The following is a 23,639-nucleotide window of genomic DNA, read 5'->3' as shown; positions in this document are numbered from 1 at the left end:
GGAGGTGGCTGATATCCAGAAATCCTACCAGTGGCTGGACAAAGCTGGACTGAAAGACAGCACAGAGGCACTAATCATGGCAGCACAAGAACAAGCTCTGAGCACAAGATCCATAGAGGCTGGGGTCTATCACACCAGGCAAGACCCCAGGTGCAGGCTGTGTAAAGATGCCCCAGAGACAATCCAGCACATAACAGCAGGGTGCAAGATGCTAGCAGGCAAGGCATACATGGAACGCCATAACCAAGTGGCCGGCATAGTGTACAGGAACATCTGTGCCAAGTATAACCTGGAAGTCCCGAGGTCAAAATGGGAGATGCCCCCAAGGGTGGTGGAGAATGACCGAGCTAAGATCCTGTGGGACTTCCAGATACAGACGGACAAAATGGTGGTGGCTAACCAACCGGACATAGTGGTGGTAGACAAACAGAAGAAGACGGCCGTAGTGATCGATGTAGCGGTTCCGAATGACAGCAATATCAGGAAGAAGGAACACGAGAAGCTGGAGAAATACCAAGGGCTCAGAGAAGAGCTCGAGAGGATGTGGAGGGTGAAGGTAATGGTGGTCCCCGTGGTAATCGGAGCACTAGGTGCGGTGACTCCCAAGCTAGGCGAGTGGCTCCAGCAGATCCCGGGAATAACATCGGAGATCTCTGTCCAGAAGAGCGCAGTCCTGGGAACAGCTAAGATACTGCGCAGGACCCTCAAGCTCCCAGGCCTCTGGTAGAGGACCCGAGCTTGAAGGATAAACCGCCCGCAGGGGCGTGCTGGGTGTTTTTATATATATATATGTATATAATGTTCTTCCTCTACACCCCCCCCCCCCCCCCCCCCCAATTTTTGCACATGTCGAGGAGCGTGTCAGGCTACATTTCACTGTGTGTTATACTTGTATAACTGTGCAAATTCCCTGCTGACTCGGCCTCAGGATGTCTAGAGGCAAGAACCAAGCGCACCCAAATGAGCGCACCAGTGATCATGTGCGCATCACGCAGAGGGAGAGTGAGGGACGAAAAGCAACAGCAGAGCATGGCAGTTGTATCGCAGTTTGTGTGATTCCGTGTGCGTTAATGAGACTGTAAGTGTTATTGCCTTTGACAGGTTAACTGGTATGATAATAGTTATAGTTTTTTGTGTATGTTTAAGCTAAAGTTATGCTTCAGTACACTGCTACCACATTAGTAGGTTTATTTAATTATTTAATTAACTAGCACTAAGTTAATACCAGTGGCCAGAATCTCCCCCAATGATTATATCCCGCGGTTAAAGGATTTTTCTGTTGTTTATTGTTTAGTTTAACTGTTGTTAGCTTGCCACATGCTTGCCTTAGTACTAGCAACTGGGAAGATATGTGCTATTTAGCCAACTTCTGGTCTTACGGCGACCCCTTGTGGACATTGTAAAATATTGCTGTGTCTGAGTAGATGATGTGTTCTGATTGTTGCTTGGTTGTCTTTGAGCCTGATAATTATAGTGTTACCTGTTTCTGTTTCCAGACAACCATGCTTATAGTCACCGATACTGCACCTGCCACAATTATCAGTGCATATCTTCTGTGAAGCTCCATTAAAGACGGTGAACTAAACTCCTGGACTGCTGCAGTCTTTCTGACCGAAGACTTAGGCCAGACTTGTATACCCAGCACTTCCAGTATATATATATTCTACAATAACTATGCATGTGACAAATAAAGAACCTTGAACCTTGAGTTATTACTCAATATTTATGGATGATGTTCTTTCAGTGTTGCACTTTGTAGACGCTCCCTGAGCCTCACAGCCAGCTGCACATGGACCAGCTGACATTACCCAGCATTAGAGGCGGGTGTAAAAAATGGATTTTCCTATTTAAATGGTTTTAATTGGAATAAAGCGATGTTGATTCATTCAATCCTGAATTGATTTTTAATATAAATGTATTTTGCCAGAATCTCAGGTTAAAGCTCCCAAAAGTATTTCAACAACAAGCAAACAGATAAAACAGTAAATGAGAGCAGCTAAACACACAAAGATGGAAACACAGAGCGTGGATCGTTCACTCGACGGCACGTACACGGACACGCCGTCGGGGCTGAAAGTGGACAGCTCACAGATCCTGAAGCTGCAGGTTTCATCTGTCTCCAACCAAAACTGACTGAACCAGCAGCAGAAGAAGATCCAAACTACGCTTTACGTTTGATGAACATCGTCATGAATTCTCTCTGACTTTGACGTTTACTTCCTGCACAGCTCTCTCTCTCTCAGTGTACTTCAAGAACAGTTTACCTTCAAAAATCTGTTTCCTGCATTATTCATTGCTTATTACGCACCAGTCTGCTGTTGTGTTCACTGCTGTCGGCCTCCCAAAACAAAGCCTCATTTCTGCTGTTCAATACTGAAGAAATGTAAACCTTTTAAAATGATGACAGATTACAAACTCTCAGCTGTGTCTGTAATCAAACCTCTGTAACTTTGCTTCACTTCAGCAGCATCAGCTCATGTTCACATGTTGATTCATGGTTTGCTTCAGTTTTTGATGGACTGCAGAATATTTTGAAGGTTATCTGCTATAAAAAGCCAGAACAGGAAAATCTGCTTCATGTGTTTCTGTTTGATCCTCAGTGACTTTGACACAAAGGCCTCTGCTGTGATGATCACACCTCTGATCAAGTCTCACAGTGTCAGCTTTGTTTTTATACATATGGATATGTGCTGATAAATGATCAGAATTATAATATTTCCCACTGTCTGCTGTGTGCCGTGACCTTTGACCTGCTAAAGACAGTCAGCTGTGGATTATTCATTGTTGTGTCTGATACTTAGAACTGTGAGGAAGAACACTACACAGTTAATCAGGGTCCCCTCTCTCTGAATCAGGAAAGGTGGGCAGGCCGCGTGTGGGGCGCGGGCCATACGTTGAGTCTCACTGTTTGAAATGTGAACATTGTTCTGCTGCAGTCAATGGACTAAACCAGAGAAGAAGAAAACAGACTTTACCATGAAGATCCTCAGTGTGGATCAGTATAATATCAGCCTGATGTCTGCAGTTTAGTGTCAGCACAACTTTCACATCATATTCATCTCAGCACAACTAAAACATGCTGACTGACCTCAGAGTTTCAAGTCCACATCCTGGACTCTCCAGGAAACCACACAGATGCTTCACTCCTGAATCCTGCAGCTTGTTGTTGGAGCTCAGGTCCAGCTCTCTCAGATGGGAGGGGTTGGACTTCAGTGCTGCTGCCAGATAATCACAGCTGATCTCTGACAAACAACAGTCCATCAATCTGTATAAAGAATGAAAGATGTAAGTTTATTAGACAAAGTGTGAGCTTGAAATCATTCAGTGTTTCATCATCTGTTCAGAGCTGAAGAAGGTTCAGAATGTAGAAGTTTAGAAAATGGAAACTCCAAACAGCTGAAGCCAACAGGAAGCAGCTTCAAACAAACACAACAAGAGAAAAAAACTCTGAATGTTTCACAGTAAAGTCGTACATTTCTCATAAAAACAGGACAAAGACTTGAAAAAGTCGTGTTTTTCCTTCCAGGAACCACAAGGCTTCACTTTTAAAGGTGAAGTGTGAAAGAAATGGACATATTTGAAGTCCAACACCTTTTTCCAGTCACATTATTAAAGCAGACAAACTACAAGCTCATTTTCATTCCAACAAGTCATCTTCTGACCTGGACTAACAACACTGGTCTCTATGTGCAGCTGGCTGTGAGACCAGTGCTCAGGGAGCGTCTACAAAGTGCAACACTGAAAGAACATCACACACTCATTTGCTTCCATCATCCAACCTGAAGAGGAAACAGGGACGCCTCCCCTTCAAAGTAAAAGCTGCTCCTTTTGGACACAGTATCAAAGAAAGTCTACAGTATATCATAGAAAAGACAGAACAAAGTTTTGGTTGTTTTTAAATTGTGCAGAAATGAAACTACACTAAGCTCAATTATGTGACAGACATTTCATCCCATGTCAGTTTGGCCTCATCCTGGGCCGGATTATCCAGCACACACTCTGACCACAGGCCCAGGGGCCACGCACAGCTGGGCTCCATCCAAGAGACAGGAAACAAACCAACACAATAATAAAAAGCACCATGTGATCTTCTTACATCTTCAAGACAAACATAGGAAAAACATGAGCATATTTGTTTCCTGATAAAATGATGTGACAGGTAGAACAGAGTAAAGTGGTGGTGTTACAGCCTTTCTCCCCTCTGCTGCCGAGGCTGTTAGTCTCTCCCAAACTCAGCTACAGGACTTCCAAATGAATGAAAGCAGCAGAAGTGGCTTTACAAATGAAAGAGGAAGAGGAGAAGAAGAGGAGAGGGAGGCCACCCTGACCATCACTCCAGCTGAAAACATCACACTTCCATTAAAGTTGGTGAGGAAATGTTGAGCAGGATGAGCTGCTGGCTAATCTGGAGGCTGTAGCAGCAGCTCACAGTCACAGTGGATTTCCACTCATGAAAAAGCTCTGGCTGCTTCATTTCTCATCTCATATCAGAGACTTTAATGCTTCACTGAAGCTGTACTGTGATGCTTCCATATCCCAGTGAGGCCTCCATAATGATTTCAGCTGTTCTGTACACACACTGTGTGCCCTGTATGGCTCAAAGTCTCTGCAGCCTGTTTTTATCTGCTATCATCAGATCTTCATCATCCTCATTCACATCCCTCACACACTCTACAGCCTCATCAGCACTGACTTCATCTTCACTGACTGATGGAGCACAACATGAACCTGTGGAGGCTGAAACACTGTCCTGTCAAACATCTCCCCATCACCACTCCACTTCTGTCAGCCTTTAAATGAACCCTGCTCAAGTCTGTCACTTCTGTTTGGAGCCAAAAGGAAAAACTGTTGTTCAGTCGTTTGGAAAGACAACATTTCTGAAAGCACTCAAACTTCTTCACATTTGTCTTCAGACACATCCTGAACATTTCGGAACTAAAGAAAGTTTCAAACATCAAAGACCTGAAATATAGAAAATCTACAACAGCTGCAGTCAGTGAACTCACCTCAGAGTCTCCAGTCGACAGTTTGGACTCTCCAGTCCAGCACACAGAAGCTTCACTGCTGAATCCTGCAGGTTGTTGTTGTTACTCATGTCCAGCTCTGTCAGATGGGAGGGGTTGGACTTCAGAGCTGAGGCCACAACTTCACAGTGAGACTCTGAGAGTCGACACTGAGTCAGTCTGTGATGATAGAAAATATAAAATGTGTTATTATAAAAGCAGAAAATCTGCATTATAAACACAGACTGAATGTATATGAAGACAAAACAGAGTGAGGTCATAATCTGATGAATCTGCTCTTCACATCTGTGCTTCAGCTCCTCTTACTGTGTTTGACATGACACAACGATTGAGTCTCTCTCAGACCTGAAGACTTTTAATGAGAATCTTTGTTTGGCTTTAATCTGCAGATGAAGGAGGAAGATGGTGTCACATTTAGGCTTCCATAATTTTTTTATTAACTGTATTTATATAGCGCTTTACTAGTCCCTAAGGACCCCAAAGCGCTTTACATATCCAGTCATCCAGTGAATTCACACACACATTCACACACTGGTGATGGCAAGCTACATTGTAGCCACAGCCACCCTGGGGCGCACTGACAGAGGCGAGGCTGCCGGACACTGGCGCCACCGGGCCCTCTGACCACCACCAGTAGGCAATTGGTGAAGTGTCTTGCCCAAGGACACAAAGACCGAGACTATCCAAGCCAGGGCTCGAACCGGCAACCTTCCGATTACAAGGCGAGCTCCCAACTCTTGAGCCACGATCGCCCCAATGTCCACAGTCTGTCACTAAGATCTGATCCAGAGTCAGAGTGAAGACACACATTTGGACTGCTTCCTGTTTTGACTCCAGAACATTTTGAATGAGTTCAGCTCAGTGAAGAGTTCCAGCTGGAAAGATGATCTCTGTTTGCTACCTGCTGTCAGGTACGACTGTTCACGTCCACACGCAGGAAAAACCTGCTGACTGTTACCAAACGGAGCAGAAATCTCATCACTGGACAATAATGATGAATGAACTCAGAGCTGCTGATATCAGATCTGATTTCAGGGGAACTAAACACAGAAATGATTGGCTCATTTGAGCTTTCTGAGCCATTATCTGCTGGTGTGTCGCTAGTTGGCAGAAAATGATTTGTATTCCTGTTCAGGGCTTCAGTGTTTATGAGTCCAGATCCAGGTGACAGCAAGTCAAAATGATGTTACCTGTCTGTGTCCAGCAGCAGCCTGTATTCACTTTGAATATTGTTATAACCTGACATGGATCAGTTTGTCTTTGATTGGTTTGTAAATGTCACTGTTTCCATTGGACCTGAGTGACGTACAAAGACAGAGAGGGAGAGAAAGGAGAGAGAGGATGGAGACAGCAAAGAGAGAGCAAACACAAACAGGTGAGAGTGGACAGGTGACCAAGGTCAGCAACCAATCAGAGAGCTTCTGTTTGACCCACAGTCACTGATGATGACTGCACATAACCAAGCAGTGTGTTACTCTGATATCAAATATGGATCCTGCTCTTATAATAATGATCATCAGATGATGTTATTGTGTTATTTTGTAGCTGAATACGATGTTTGTGTGATTATCAGTGAAAGAAGCAGTGAGGAGGATGGAGAGAGAGAGAGAGGACAGAGGGTGAAGTTAGAAACACTAAAAGGATTTTTCATGGATTTCATGGATGATTTGAGTGATTTCCAGCAGGACACTTAAACATGCTCAGATGACACTACAGTGCTCGGACTTATATCCAACAATGATGAGACAAACTATAGGACAGAGGTGCAACAACTAGAGTCATGGTGCCACGACAATAACTTGGTCTTAAACACCAAAAAGACCAAGGAGATCATTGTAGATTTCCGGAAGAGGGGTCATAACAACCATCTGCCTCTCTTCATTGGCAGTGAGGCGGTGGAGAGGGTGAGCAGTTTTAAATTCTTGGGGGTAACTGTGACCGAGGACCTGTCCTGGGGCAACCATATCACCTCAGTTGTACGGAAGGCCCAACAGCGCCTCTACTACCTGAGGAGACTGCGGAGCGCACACATTCCCAGATCTCTGATGTTGAACTTCTACAACTGTGCCATCAGCAGCGTTCTGACGTATGGATTTCTAGTGTGGTTCCCCAGCTGCACCAAGGCCGATCAGCAAGCACTCCAGCGGGTGGTGAAAGAAGCTGGCAGAATTATTGGAACAAGTCTGCCAGAGATCAGTAATATCTTCCCCACTCGCTGTCTGAGGAGGGTGCACAGTATCCTGCGGGACCAACATCACCCTGCGCGCCACCTTTTCCATCTGCTGCCCTCAGGGAGAAGGTACAGGTCTATACAGGCCAGAACATCCAGACTGGCCAACAGCCTGTATCCACAGGCTGTGAGGCTCCTGAACTCTCTGCCCCCCTCTCACGGACAATAACCATATCCAACTTCTTAATAGCAATGAACTGGTCTGCATTGGTGCATCATATCTTTATTCTCTTCCCCCTCCTGCCCCCCCCCCCCCCTCTTTCTTAAATAGATAACTATCATATCTGATATCATATCTCACAGTACAATAATATTGAATGGGTTGCATTGTTGTATTTTGTCATGTTTCTCAGGTCTTTGTCTGAATTTCTACGAACATTATTGCTAAGGATTGTCTTATTGCATTGGAGTCACACTGGGTTAAATATGTACACTTGGGTTTTAAGGGGTATTTATTATTTTCTTCTTTTTTTGGGGGTTGTATGGAAGCCCCAAACGCAATTTCATTGTTCTTGACAATGACAATAAATAAATAAATACTAAATACTAAATGTCAGTGGACGTCCTAAAGAACATATTCACTGATATGAAACGTGTCATTGAACAGGATTAATATCAGTGGAAACATGGTGGAAACAGCTGTGACTGCATGGATGTGACACACTTCAAATCTGTTCTCCACTCTTGGATTTGGGATCCATGGAGCTGCTGCTGAGTCTGTACAATAAAGGAATGGTGTGGAAGGTTGCAGCGTACGGACACAAACACTTTGTGGTTACAATCTGATTTTATTTTCGACATTAAACTACTAAGCTACACTGATCAATGATGTTAATGATCACATCTGGACTCACCCAGCCTTTCTGCAGCTCCTCACAGCTGGAATCAGTCTCTGTCGTCCCAGCACTGATGTGTTGTACTTCTGCAGGTCCAACTCATCCAGAACCTCCTCTGACATCTGCAGCATGAAGGCCAGAGCTGAGCACTGGATCTCAGAGAGTTTCTTCTCTGATCTGTTCTCTGACTTCAGGAACTCTTGGATCTCCTGAAATAATGAGAGGTCGTTCATCTCCATCAGACAGTGGAAGATGTTGATGCTTCTGTCAGGAGAGATTTCATCACTGTTCATCCACTTCAGGTTGTTGATGACTCTCTGGATGGTTCCTGGACTGATCTCTGTCTGACCCAGCAGACCTACTAAGAGTCTCTGGTTGGACTCCAGACAGAGGCCATGAAGGAAGCGAACAAACAGGTCCAGGTGGCCATTTTTACTCTGGAGGGATTTCTTAATGGCTCTGCTCAGGAAATCATCCAGAGATGGTTTAATGTGGGGAAACCGAAGCAAATTAGTATAATCATGATAGTCAAAATCAAAGTCAGAATCATAACAAAAATCTCCCAAAAAGTTCTTCAGCACCTTTGTCTTCCTGTTGGTGTGACAGTGGAACATGTAGACAGCAGCCAGAAACTCCTGAATGCTCAGATGAACAAAGCAGTAGACTGGTTTCTGGAAGATCACACACTCTCTTTTGAAGATCTCTGTACAAACTCCTGAGTACACCGAGGCCTCTGTCACATTCAGACCACACTGCTCCAGGTCTTCTTGGTAGAACATGATGTTTCCTTTCTCCAGATGTTCAAACGCCAGCCTCCCCAGCTTCAGAAGAACTTCCCTGTCAGCCTTCGTCAGCTCCTGTGGACTCGTCTCACGTCCTTCATGGTACTTGTTCTTCTTCTTCTTTGTCTGAACCAGCAGGAAGTGTGAGTACATGTCAGTCAGGGTCTTGGGCAGTTCTCCTCTCTGCTCTGTAGTCAACATGTGCTCCAGAACTGTAGCAGTGATCCAGCAGAAGACTGGGATACTACACATGATGTGGAGGCTCCTGGATGTCTTCATGTGGGAGATGATTCTGCTGGACAGCTCTTCATCACTGAATCTCCTCCTGAAGTACTCCTCCTTCTGGGCGTCAGTGAAGCCTCGTACTTCTGTTAGCCTGTCAACACATGTAGGAGGGATCTGATTGGCTGCTGCGGGTCGGGAAGTTATCCAGACGAGAGCCGAGGGAAGCAGATTCCCCTGGATGAGGTTTGTCAGCAGCTGGCTGACTGATGACTTCTGTGTGACATCAGACAGCAGCTTCCTGTTGGTGAAATCCAATGAAAGTCTGCTTTCATCCAGGCCGTCAAAGATGAACAAAAGCTGAGAGACAGCCAGCTTCTCTGCTGTGACCTTCTGTAATGTTGGATGGAAAACATGGAGCAGCTCCAGAAGACTGTACTGCTCATCTCTGATCAGGTTCAGCTCCCTGAATGAAAGCAGAACCACCACACTGACATGTTGGTTCTCCAAGCCCTCTGCCCAGTCCAGAGTGAACTTCTGCACTGAGAAGGTTTTTCCAACACCAGCCACGCCGTTGGTCAGAACCACTCTGATAGGTCTCTGTTGGTCAGGTAAGGCTTTAAAGATGTCCTGGCACCTGATTGGAGCGTCATGGAGGGCGTCCATCTTGAAAGCTGTCTCCAGCTGCCTCACCTCATGTTGGGTATGAACCTCTTCACTCTGTCCCTCTGTGATGTAGAGCTCAGTGTAGATGGTGTTGAGGAGGGTTCTACTTCCTGTTTCATCACTTCCTTCAGTCACACGTTCACATCTCCTTCTCAGACTGATCTTATGTTCATCTAAAACCTCCTGCAGACCAACATCTGCTGAAAGAAAGAAAAACAATGAGACTAAAGAGAAAGAAAACTCTTCAATGTCTGAACAACACAAGAAGTCCAGTTTTCAGAAATGAGTCCATCAGCAGACAGATGTTCAGTCTTACTTTGTACACAGCTGCTCTGACTGGCTGTCTGCAGTCCAGCTCTGCTTCTGGATCTTTCTCCACACTGGGGACAGGAGGAGTCTCCTGATGAAGCAGACTGGTCCCAGTATGAGGAAATGCACTGTTTGCAGAACCAGTGTCCACAGCTGGTAGAGACTGGATCCTTCAGGACGTCCTGACACAAAGCACAGCAGGACAGCTGCTCCTCCTCACAAACACCACTCCTCTTCCTCTTCCTCCCTCTGTGAACACATTTCTTTATCACTACAATCAGTGACTGTTAGTGACAAACATCCAGATTTGACAACACTGTGCAGAAGCTCTGATGGTGACACAGAAAAGTCACAGTGGAGATACTTCTGTCCACCTTTGATTAGACTCATTATAAAAAGGAAAACAAAGTTTGAACACAGTCATGTTTCCAGTTCACTGACTTACATTTATTCCATGGACACTCACTCTAACCTGAACCACAGCTACAACCCAACATTGTTGAGGCCTCATCTCCTCCTTTCCTGACTGTAGAGGTTAAATATGCAACAACCAACAAATAAAAGAATTTGGTTCATTTCAAAGAAATTCACACGGTGACCAAGTAAAGTAACCGTAGTAAAGGAGACAACATCCCGTTGATGGTGGGATTATTTGAAAGATTTACTTTGGTCACGTCACCAAATGCAGTTGAACCACCCGTGGATCCATGTTTGACCATTCTACCACTCTGAGCTCTGCTTTTTAATCATTTTATTATTATCATCATTCATTTATTCATTCTTTGGAGGGGGGCTATTTCCTAATGCCGCCCTAATAAGCTGATGTTCAAGGGGAAATATAACAGAAACTCTTTCAGTGTTATTCATTAATAAATTAACAGATAAACTGTGAAGAAGAAAAAACTGAGATTTAAAGGAGAGAGTGAGAAACTTGATCATCCATCCTCATAATACATGTTTATCAGTATCTGCTGTGACCATACTGCAGTAATAACTACAAGTCTACATTTCTGTGACTGTTGATCAATCACAGCAGGAATCTGAGCTCATCTCTGCACACAGAGCAGCTTCAGCTCTGGGATAAACTGCTCGCTTCACGTCCTTCTCAGCTCACAGACACTCATCCTGATATTTTCCTTTAACATTTGATGGTATAATTCATCTGAGTTTACACTTTATCTGCATAAATACAGAAAAACAGACCCAAACACCATAAACCATCAGTTTCACCATGTAGAATATATTGTTGTTTCCTTGCTTTTAATTCAGAGAAAAACTCTGATTTAGATTTTCTCTGTTCTCTTTGCCACAGCCCATCCCAGCAGCAGCTGAAGCAGCTGACTGTCACAACACTGAATAACACTTTAGGAGGAATTTCAGAGGTCAGTAAAGCTCCAGTTTCAACATCAGTTAATTAATCATAGTTCATCATAAATGTTAACCTGGCTGGCACACATGTTAATATTAGCCATTTAAATATTAGCAGTTAGCTGAGGCCACAAGAAGAAGAGGCCCTAGAAGAACAATGGATGATAAGATTAGATTTTCAAGACTAGGCAGAGACGTGTTTTCCTTTACTGTCTCTTACAGAGGAGGGAGCAGATACCAGACGAGGTCACGGAGGTACGGGGAGGATTCGCAGCAGACAGCAAGACTGCCACGTCCATGCGAGAGAGCGATGGCTACGATAATCTCTGTTTTTGTCTCCCTATATAATGTTGTACAGCCCATGTGAGGGTTAACACAAACATCAGTCCTTCTACTTAAGTATGTTTGACACTTTGTTTACGCCTAAATTAACTTTACTGTTAACGAGTTTTCATGTTTCTGTAATCCACCAGTGTGCTCATGCTTTTTTAAGTGAAAAGAGATTTTTAATGATCAAATATAATTATGTTTGTTATTTGTGGATTTTAAATGTCCTTGACAGAGACAGATGATGATCATTATCCTGCACTGTGGTCTCAGGTTTGGTCGAGCTAGCACAAAGAATGGCTATGTTGAACTTCCTCCTGGGATCTACACTAAGAAGTGAGTCCAACATTAGCAGGGTCTCTTTCCTTTATCTGGATTCACTTTAGCATTCACAGTCACGTGAAGCTTGTTATTAACTCGATAAGTCAACCCAGGGTTTCAGCTGAGCGCTCACATGAAACACATGGTGTTGGCAGCATCTGATCAATCATATTCATGGAGACGTGTATCAGCAACAGAGCAGCTGAGTTTGCAGAAGGACGTCAAACTAAACCACAGGAACAATATGAGGAGATTACACACATAATAAAATACTAGCAGTAACACAGCTGCTGCAGACAAATCAGTCGTGTGATCGTGTGTGAGAGGAGAAGGACTGTAAAGGAGTTTGGTGTTAAAAGCTCTGTATGAATGTGGGAGACTTTGAAGGGCTTTAAAAAGGCCAATATAAAATAAAAGGCAGCAAAACTGCTGAGTGTGAAAGTCACCAGACTTATCAGACCTCTGTGATTAAGACCTGTAAGAACACCTGTTTGTACTTGTTGGCATTATATCAAACACACACGTATATTAAGCCTTTGTTTGAACTCTGGTTGAATTTGTTACTTTCAGACTGTGAAACATCACAGAGGCTGCAGCTGCAGATCTTTTATTCACCTGGAAATTTACTTTAAATGTTAGATGGAAAATGTATTGCTCAGTTTAACCAAAGTACGAACAAGAATCCATAAACCTTCATAAAGACAAACATCTCCCAGAACATTGAGCTGCTGAAGTGTCACTGAAGGGAAAAACTATTTGTCCTCCTCCATCCAGCAACACCTGAAACACCTGAGTGGAAGCTCCTCCCTACACTGTGTTTGAAGCAAAGCACAAAGGAGACACCTGCTGGAGCAGCTGGAGTCCTACAGACACTCAGCCTCTTCACTACACAAACACCTCCTACAACATCCACTCTTTCCACTCTGACTGCTGTGTTTGTGGAAACACTCCAACACACACCGCTTCACATACCAACATAGAAATGTGTGTGAAAAAGAGCTGAGCTGATATTAAACATGAGGATTTATTCAGAAATACAGAGTCAGGAACAACATCTAGACACACATTACCTCTCAGCAGCAGAAGAACAGCCTTTAAAGTTTATAACAGCATCCTTCGACACGTTGCTCTTTAAGGAAACACAGCTGGGTTCAGGTCCAGGAGATTCTGGCCTCTTATTGATCCTAAAAGAAAAAGAATAAATGTCACAGCTTCATGAGATAGGAAGGAAAACTGGAAATATTAAATTAAAGACATGATGAACAATGTGAAACTCATAAAAATAATGTACTTACTCTTTGTCACATAACAGTCTTTTGTTAAAGTTTGCACCAACACCCTTCGACCTGTTGCTCTTTAAGGAAACACAGCTGGGTTCAGGTCCAGGCTCTGGATTAGTTTCAGGGTTATGTCCAGCTGAGCCTGGTACGCCCCACAGCTCTGGGCTTTAAAACAACACACACAGAGGTATGAGTGTGAATAATGATGGAGCAGTGATGTGAGTGCTGAGCTGTGACATGGAGAAGAGTCATGGACAGTTAGAGATGGTCATCTCACCTCTGAGCTTTGGTCTGGCTCTCATGTTCCCCACACAGAGTGCTTTTAGAGGGAGGGACTCCCTCCTCTCTGTCCTCACACTGATCCATGCTGCTCAATTCACATCAGCTCACACACACTTTCTACCTTCACCTGCAGAGGAAACACAAATCATTCATGTGCACATAAACCAAAATCCTCCTTTCCATCATGTGTGCTGTCCAAATATCAGCTGAATGCAGTCAGACAGCAGTGTGAGGCACAGGAAGCTGCCATCAGCTGCTCTACTTCTACTATCAGTCCACTAGATGGAGCCATGAAGCACACATGATGCATTCACTGACACACACTGATTCACTGTGACTGGAAGTTTAAGTACATTAAGCCTCCACTCATCTACATTGTGCTTACAACGCACTGCCCCCCATCTCCCACCCCCATCAACCTCCTGGGGCCAGGAATGACTGGAACTGAATTGGAAACGGGCGTAATCAAACATAAATCTGTTATTCTTATCCATAGGTGTTAAACTCTGGCCCGCGGGCCAAATTTGGCCCGCAGCCTAATTACATTTGGCCCGCGAAGCCAATACTAAATTATTATTAGAGCTGGCCTACTGGTATTATACAGCTAATATATATATTGTTTAGTATTAAGCTTTGCTTGTTCCATATTCAGTTTTTCAGCAAAACTTGTTTGAGTCCATAAGAAAAGATTCATTCTTAAATCTGGAGGAAGATTTTTTTTTTCAGTAAATATTAACGTTAGCCCGCGACCTTGTTCCAGTTTTGAATTTTGGCCCACTGTGTATTTGAGTTTGACACCCCTGTTCTTATCCAACCTGTCTGCCTGGACACAGTTTGCTGACCGATCATGGAGCCTGTGATTCGCTTGGACAACAACTTCATGAATGTGGAAATGAAACTGAGTGTCAGCTGAGTGTCGAGCAGAAGAGGAATCAGAGAAAAGTGACAGAGCTGCTGACTTTACAAAGAAAACTAAAACCATGTTGAAGAGATTAAACAGATAATACAAGCTAACAACAACACAGCTGCTGCTGCAGACAAAACACATGTATGAGTGTGTGACAGGAAAAGCACTGAACAGAAGTTTACTATTAAAAATGCAGCATGTTGTAAAAAGTTTGGTCAGTGAGACTGAAAAATGGCTGCATGAGTTACTATTGTGAACAAACCCCTATAAGAACCCTGATATTACCTGAATAAGATCACATCCTGATACGTAGTGCAGACCTTGGTAAGAGATACGGTCCAACTGGAATATAAACCTTTGGTGTGTTTAATCCAGTCAGTCTCTGAGTAACTCCACTCCTCTGCTTTCTGTTGGAAGAGACAAAAGTTTGTAGCACGATCCTTTTCCTCAGAGGCCTGTGTTGAATTTATATTACATCTAAGATAAAAAATAATTCACAAAGTCTGCTCTGTCCTCCTGTCCTCCCTGCAGTCTCTGTGAGCTCCGCAGAGTGATTATAAAGACCCGGAGCTCAGAGTTTCTCCAACACCGTGGTCAAGTGTGAGCCACGCCTGCCACCCGTTATCTGCCAAACTTGAGCTTCAACGCTAAGTTTTACGGTAGTGCTGCTTCTTATCCCTTTTTGCTGATCACACACATAACAACACACATGATCTTCAGGAAGTTAACAGAAATAAAGCCACAGTGTCATTTGTTTTTCACTCAAGTTGTCTTTTCTTCTTAATTTTTCTGGTAATGCTTCTTCATTCATGATTCATTCAAATCTAAAATAACTTCAAAAAATGTAAAATATTTCTGAAAATCCTCTTTTATAGTTGAAATTCAGTTGTCATTTGGCTCAGCTGCTCTTTCATGCATCCATAGTTTCACCTCAAACTGCTTGAGACACGAGAAATTAAAGAACAACTCTGTTCAAACGGAGAAACTTTGAAGGAACTCAATAATGTCATTTAAATGGTTTCAGGTAGGTGTATGAAGGTTCTGTATTCAATCATATATGATAGTTGACATGAAATTCTGAATTCATCTTCTTGGACACCCACACTGCAAAATTCTGTAGAAATGAAATTAGTCGTTTCTAATCAATTTCAACATCAAATATCATAACATTGCATCAAAATGCGTAAAAATGATTCTTGATAGCTGACCTTAAAGTCTCTGTGCATTCTTCCTCTGGGTTACCTTCTCTATATATTTGCAGTTTAACCACCAAAAGCTGCAAGGTTTCAGATAAATAAAAGGAGCGTTCTACTCAAATTTAATAAGATTCATTTAATAAACAATAGAAAAAAAACTTTGACAGTTGTCATAAAATTCTTAACAAACTCCTCTTCTGTCTGTAGCTCAGGAGTTAGAGCAGGGGCCCGTTCTTCGTACGTCACTTACTACATCCAAGACCAAATCATCGCGCTAACCGTGAGCTCGCTAATCCGGTTCTCCGAACACACCTGCTGTTGACGATTAGTACAGCTGGATGAAGTAATGTGAGATCACTGGGTGGCTTAACAGGGGCTACGCATCGATAGTAGAAACATTGATCGGCAACCTTTTGATTGGTCGGCGAAAATGTCGAAGGAGCGCGCTCGGTATTTTTCGGCAGCAGAGCAAGAACTCTTGAGTGAGGGATTTCAGGAGTTTCAGAGTTTAATCAGAACGCAAGGGAACACTGCAAAGGCTGCAAAAGCAAGGAGAGAGGGCTGGCAGAAAGTTGCTGACAAATTAAACTCGTAAGTAATTTCATATCACACCATATTATCCAATATTATATTATATTATATTATAATATGTTATATTATATCCCCTTACACATTAGAGCCACGACAGGACCCACTAGAACATGGGAACAAGTAAAAGTGAAATATAAGAATATTCCACAGAATGGTAATATTTATCACTTATATTGCTTTTCGTCTCTTGGAAAGAGACCCTGAAATAATCTGTTTGTTTGTTTATAACAGCAACCAAGAAAAGGGCAGAGCAAAAAAAGACAGGTGGTGGTCCTGCACCCCCTCGTCAACAAGTTGGTTAAGTGAATAATATCCTCACGGGAATATCGATATCTCTCTATGAGCACACTGTCGCGCTGAGCTAAAGGATCCTGTCTATCCCGCAATATACGCTGAATTCTGAGGACTCTCCTTATCAATCTTGCACCTTCCGCAATGGGTGGCTCGCGTATACGGACAGGACATGGCTGCGACAGACTTCCCAAATCCACCTTCGCTTTTATAGCCGTGGTCTCCCATCTTGATTACACGAAGTAATTTACAATTACTACTCTGAAATATGAATTACATCTGTAATAATCACATACATGTAATAGAATGTTAATAGTACATTTCCCTTTTTTAGGAAATGACCTGTATGTATCTGTGTGACATCAATAAAAGGATCAAGTGCTGCATTATCTTTAGTTACATTGATGTTATTTATTTATGGTGAAACAGTGGTAAAATATCGCTGTTGCTTTCGTATGAATGAAGCGGACATACCTGCGTGGCCGTGATCTAATCCTGTTTACATAAAGTAAACCTGCTCCCGAGCAGGTTTACGCTTACGGCTCTGTTGCTACGACAGCAAGTCCCGGATGAGCTTCGGGGAACCGAACGATCCAAGATCACGCGAAATCGTCAACAATCAAATCCAGCTAACTTACTTAGCGAGGTACGAAGAACAGGCCCCTGGTCACGAAGTAACTGGAAGGTTGGTTGTTTGATACGAGATACTAACCCCAAGATAGAAAACTCTTCTGCACAGGAAAAGTCCTTGAATGAGTCATTTGTATGAAGCACTTTGAATGCTCAGAGTAGAAAAGCACCATATCAGAACCAGCCTCACCCACTTGTGATGGGTGGGTGGCTGTGGCTCAGGTGGTAGAGCAGATCAGCTGCTGATTGGAAGGTTGGTGGCTCGAACCTTGGCTTCCCCAGCCTGCATGCCAAATATCCTTGGGCAAGATACTAACCCCAAGTTGCCCTCTGATGATTAGTTTGCACTTGTGTTTAGAAGTGCTTGTGTGAATGAGGCCTGTTGTATAGAGCACTTTGAAAACTCCAGGAGAGTAGAAAAGCACTATATAAGAATCAGTCCATTTACTACATGTCCGCAAAGTTTCATCTCCAACCACTGCAATATTATTTGTTAGGATCGCTGTTCTCTCCGGGTACTCCGGCTTCCTCCCACCGTCCAAAGACATGCAGCTTGTGGGGATATTTAGTTGGATAATCCAAATTGCCACTAGGTGTGAATGTGCGAGTGAATGTGAGTGTGAATCGTTGTCTATCCCTGTGTGTTGGCCCTGCGACAGACTGGCGACCTGTCCAGGGTGTACCCCGCCTCTCGCCCTATGACAGCTGGGATAGGCTCCAGCGCCCCCGCGACCCTGAAAAGGAGAAGCGGAAGCTGATGGAGGATCGCTGTTTTTTTCCTCAGGGTTTTGCGATGCCTTTTTGTTTTTGAGAGTCTTTTGTGTTTTAGTTTGGCTCTTTGTATATAAGGATGGTTAATAGTTTGCTTTAGGATTTACTATATCCCATGTACCCTGTTTTCATATTGTAGTTTGTCTTCTTGGTTTTGTAACACTAAATATCTGCTTTTGTGATCCCTTTCTGTACTTCAGTTATGTCCCTTTGTCTGTCTTGTCTCTCTGTTTGTCTGTCATTGTCTGATTTCCCCATCTGTCATGTTTCCCATTCACTTATATTTCCCTTTCTGTTTTCTACATGTCTGCGTATGTCTCTGTGTATCATTTCCTCTTTTTTATCGTCTCATGTCTTGTGAACTTAGCTTTGAGTTTTACTTCCCCCATTTGGTTAATGATTTGTTCCCATCAGTGTCTCAGTCTCGTCTGCATTTATCTATCTCATGTTCCCCTGTCCAGTCTGTTCTCCTCTATGTAATTTAAGCCTTGTTCTCCATGTTTTCCTGTTTTATTGTTTTAACTGTTGCTTCCTGTGACTATTGTAGTTTTCTCCTGCATCATGTCTCTCACCCGTTGCCTCTCGTCTCATTATCCAGTGTGTATTTATTGTCCCCGTCTTCTTGTGTACTTTGTGCTTTCCTTGCTCTGTGTTCCCATGGTTTTGGGGGCGGTGGTGTGGGATTGATTAAGGAAATGGCTGAGTTAATAGGAATGACCAAAATGAGAAAAATAAATCGATCTTCAATAAGAGAAAGGATTATTCTAAGAAGGAATATTTTTGATGGATCAGAATTATATAATGAAATATGAACAAAATCTTTTGTTAATCATTGTTTATTAACTGAACCTTGTTGAATTTGAGTAGAGCTGTTTTTTTTAATTTGGCAGAAACACAGCAGCAGTTTGAAATGAAACTATCCAGGCTGTAGAGTAGACGAGCAAAATCAAGAATCCACTGAGATTTTCATGACAATAACTAAGAAGGATTTCTTAAATGAATTGTTGATACGCTGTTATGATAATCCACTGAGCTTATTGAATTTGGGGAGAAATGTCCTTTAATGTGCAATCACACAGTGGGCTGAGATGAAACTGCACACAGTGTGGGTGTCCCAGAAGAGAAATCAGTTAGAAATTTAGTGTCAGCTAGTAAGCAAGAATTTAAAAAATATTTTTATAATATCAAATTTGTTCTGTTATATAAAACTCTAATTTATACTAGTCAGGTGGATCATCAACAATCATCAATCAGTGCAGTACCAGCAAAATTCAGACAGACACACAAACACACACATGCACAATTTTACTGTCTTAACACAGTATCATAAATCTAATTAGAATATGCTATAGTCCTTTAAATACCAATTTAAATATATTTCAAAAATATATTACAGCTTTTTTCAGTCTGTTGAACAAAAATCCCCAGAGAAGAAGAAGCACTACCATAAAACTTTGTGTAAAAGTGCAAGAAAGTTTAAGAGGCTTACAAATGACGGCTCACATAACTGCGGTGTTACAAGTCAACCTCGTTGATATCTCTCATCATGAACAATGCTATGGTTTGTGCTGGAGCGAAGCTGCACACAGCTGATATTATCAGAAAAAAATACATACTGATTCGATTACCTTCACACGCAGATTCACACAAAGACGACCAGCTGCATCAGCGAAGTTTAGAGAACAGACAGTGAAACTTAAAAAAGGAAACAGACAGATTTGTGGGAATGCTGGGGCTGGGGAACATTAGTAATTAGAAACACAAAATGTTTCTAAGCATTTGTAAATGTTTGTTGGAGGGTTTAGAGGAGCTGAATCATTTGTGTGAAAATTAAAGTCAAACACACTCTTAGTAGAGAGAGACTGTGTCTGCAGATCAAACAGGTCTCACTGTGATGTCCCTTTAGTCAGACTCTGTCTCTGCTACATTAATGACTGAAAGTTGTCACGTTCTTATTTAGTTAATACTCTTTAAACCAGGTGTACACTTTTAGTTTAATACATTATAGATTCTCTGATGAAGAAATACGGTATATATATGTAACCTGATGAAGCGGTATCTAAAATGTTTTTATGTTTGACATACCAAGACTGTTTCACACTGCAGGAGTTGCAGATGATAAAACAAAGACTGTAAAGCTAAACAGCTTGTTTGCTGTTTATCACTGCCTGTCCATTAGTCAAATTAATATTACTTTTATCAAAAATAATTTCCCGTCTGTATTTGGTCTTCCTCCATAGTCGCCATAGTCACATCATTGTGTTTTGTTGATGTTTCCCCTCCTTGTGATTCATTCATGTCTGTTTCGCCCCCGGTCCCTGTGTGTCGAGCCGTGTCTCTTAGTTTGTATCCTGTTTTATTTGGAAAGTCTCGTGTCCTGTTCAGTGTGTTCAGTTTTGCTTTCTCCTGTCTCATCACATCTAATTTGTCCCTGCTGTGTCCTCATGTGTTTCCACTTCCCTTATCATCCCTCTGTGTATATATTGTGTGACTTTCCTTTTGTTCATTGTCCCTACATTGTTTAGTTTCACTTTAGCCATGGCATCATTATGTTCATTTCAGTCAGCTGTTCCCCCGTGTGTTTCCACTTCCCCTGATCACCTCCTGTCTGTATTTAAGTCCTCTGTCTTTCTTTATTCAGTGTCAGGTCGTCTGCGTTGCCTCCCTTCAGGTCTTATCACAGTTGATTCAAAGTTATCACAGTTTTGTCACAGTCAGTTAGTTTTCCTAGTTTGGTTTCAGTTTAGTTTTTGCCACTGCTCATGATGCTTTCATTTTGTATTCACGTTTATAGCCTAAATAAACAGCTTGCCTTTTTTTCAAAAGGCAAGCTCTGCCTCCTTCCCTGTCTGCACTTGGGTCCACTTCATCATAACACTGGTGTACCCCACCATGACAGTTATGTCCAAGTTTTCCATGTTCCCAGTGTTTAGTTTCCCCACTTTAGTCTTGGTTAGTTTTCCTTTAGTTTGCTCCTGCCTTTTGTTTTGTTTTGCTCACCAGCCTTGAATAAACGGTTCGCTTTTGGTTAAACTTTTGTTTCCACGCGTCTGCTTCTGGGTCCACACTTCAACCTCCACATAGTCCACAGCCCACACTGTGGTTGGGGTCAGGTCACAGAGTTTTGGACTTTAACTGGCATTTTATGCAAGGTTTCATTATTTTCCTGGAATTTACTTCCCATGTTTTGCTGGCTGTGTGTTATGACTCTGGAAATTATTCTAAAAAATATTAATTTGTGATTGTTTCATGACCAGATCCTACAGACTCTTTACAGTCATTATGGGATGGTTTTACAGGTGGGGGACACTGATATTTTTCCTCCTCATACCAGTGTCACTACTGGTATGAGAAGAGACCAGTAACCTGTACTTGTATCTGACAAAACAATCAGAAACAGATTTTATAAGGGTGGCCTGAGGGCCTGATGTCCTCTAGCAGGCCCTGTACTCACTGACTGGAACCATGCATGATTGACATTTGCCATAGAATACCAGAATTATCAGGCCACCACTGGCAGACTGTGTTTTTCACCCTGAACACATATGACAGATATGAAAGGGTCCAGAGAAGTTGTAACATCGTTCTGCGTGGCCAGTTTGATAGTGGGCCAGTAATGACCCAAGAGGCATATCAGTGGAGGGAGGCACAGACATCTATGGGCTGGCAGCATCACCCTGACTGCAATTAGGCATCAGGATGAAGTTTCTGGACCTCTGGACTGATTACCAAACTCTACGCTGGTGCAGTGGTTGCTCCTCCTGCTGCAAGACAATGACACCAAACACACCTCCAGGCTGTGTGAGGGCTGTTTGACCAAGAAGGAGCGTGATGGAGTGCTGACCAGATGGTCTGGCCTCCACAGTCACCTGACCTAAACCCAGTGGAGATGGTTTGGGATGAGATGGAGCTCAGAGTGAAGGCAAAGGACCAACAAGTGCTCAGCATCTCTGGGAACTCCTTCAAGACTGTTGGAAACCATTTCAGGTGATGACCTCATGAAGCTCATGGAGAGAACGCCAAGAGTGAGCAAAGCAGGAATCAAAGCAAACATTAAATTTTAGTAAGCTCTTTGGGATCCACTAAGGTTTTTGAAATTCCGTCATATTTTGTTTGAGATATCTTTTTTCTCTGCTGATCAAACTGGAGAGTCTCACTGTAATGTGCCGGCGAGTCACACTCAATTTTACTTTTAGTTTGGAAACTGAACAGACTTTCAGTAAAAATAATGATTCAGCAATGTACAATGTTGGGAACTAATACATTTATAACTATTTTCTAAAGGATCATTTAATGCCACTACAGGCAAGCTAAAGTCTAGCTATCATTTCATAATTCCCACAGCAAAAGTAAGGTGACAGGTGACCACAATGTGGCAACAAGACTGAATTAAGACTGGAAACCTGCACCATCATCTCATCCATCCTCTCAGTTTGGAAAGTAGACCTACACCATTGTCTCAAAGGTATACTCTTCTGTTGGATAATTTGTTGGTTTGTTAAAAACCGACAGAGGAAGCTGTACAAACACATCACATGTCAGTTTTCAGCAGAAGTGTAGGAGAGGACAAAATGTAAGCGCTGAGAACTTCAGAATCTGAGATTTGTCCAGATTTATAGAGGAACAGATCAGATTTATTTTGTTTATATCATGTTCAGTCTTTCAAAATTAGAAAAGGCAGAATTTGTGCTGTTCAAACACACTGATTCCACAAAAAGACAAAAATGTGAAATTGCCTAGCTAACAGTTACAGAGTGTTACGAGTTCAAAATTGGGGATGGAGACAAGAGAAAAAACCACAATAACAACACTGGTCCGGCCGGGTTGAGTCAAACGATGATTTTAATGATCACACGCGTGGGAGATGGACACTGTATGCAGACAGCCTCAGATCTCAAACTGGTGGAGCATTGATCAAACTCTTATAGCCTCTGGTGCCCCCACCTTATCATAAAAGCCTAAACATTCACATGCTTTCTCTCACACAGCGCCTAAGCTACGACCTTGGCTCCCCGTTTATCTGCTCCTGCTGAGATGGGGCAGAAAACTCCAGCATGCTCTCTTCTAATCAGACAAATAAGGCGATGACTTTCTGCGAACAGTATTTCTTATAACATCATAAAACAATATCATTCATCCACAATAAATCAGCAGTCTAATGTAATGCAAATCAGTTTAACTAATGCAATAGTTGTCAGCTTCTTCTAATTCAGGAAAATAATGCAAACTAAAACTACCTAATAAGTCACAATCTTTACTTAGGGGTATAACATGGCATAAAATAATATTATAATCTAACACTATGCATTGTATAATAGCCAGTGAGGGGACAGACATGGCAAATGGTGCAACATGTCAGACTGTGGGATTATACATTTGTTAGTTTTTCTAATGGCCTCTTCAAAAGGTAAGTTTTATTCCATATTGTCATTTTTGGTTTTTTAAGTTATTTATTGTGACAGGAAAACAAAACAAAACAAGAAGCTCCTAAAAAGGTCATAAATGTGAGAACTTTTCCAAAGAAATCTCAGTCAGTTATGCCTGAGATAGAGAGATGATTATAACAGAGTAAAGATAGCATTAAAATGTTGGTGACAGAAGTAATG

General features: G+C 42.5%; 1 protein-coding gene across 1 annotated transcript in view; it reads right to left on the bottom strand.

Annotated features, from left to right (window-relative positions):
* LOC146676677 (protein NLRC3-like) overlaps nt 1-23,639 on the bottom strand; it is a 157,268-nt gene that overhangs the window by 14,197 nt on the left and 119,432 nt on the right. The window lies entirely within an intron of this gene.

This window comes from Rhamphochromis longiceps, linkage group LG3, assembly GCF_057381845.1.
Source record: "Rhamphochromis longiceps isolate RC_006_pf linkage group LG3, R_longiceps_female_GT1.1, whole genome shotgun sequence".
NCBI lineage: Eukaryota > Metazoa > Chordata > Actinopteri > Cichliformes > Cichlidae > Rhamphochromis > Rhamphochromis longiceps.
This window is presented reverse-complemented; position numbering and strand designations above follow the sequence as displayed.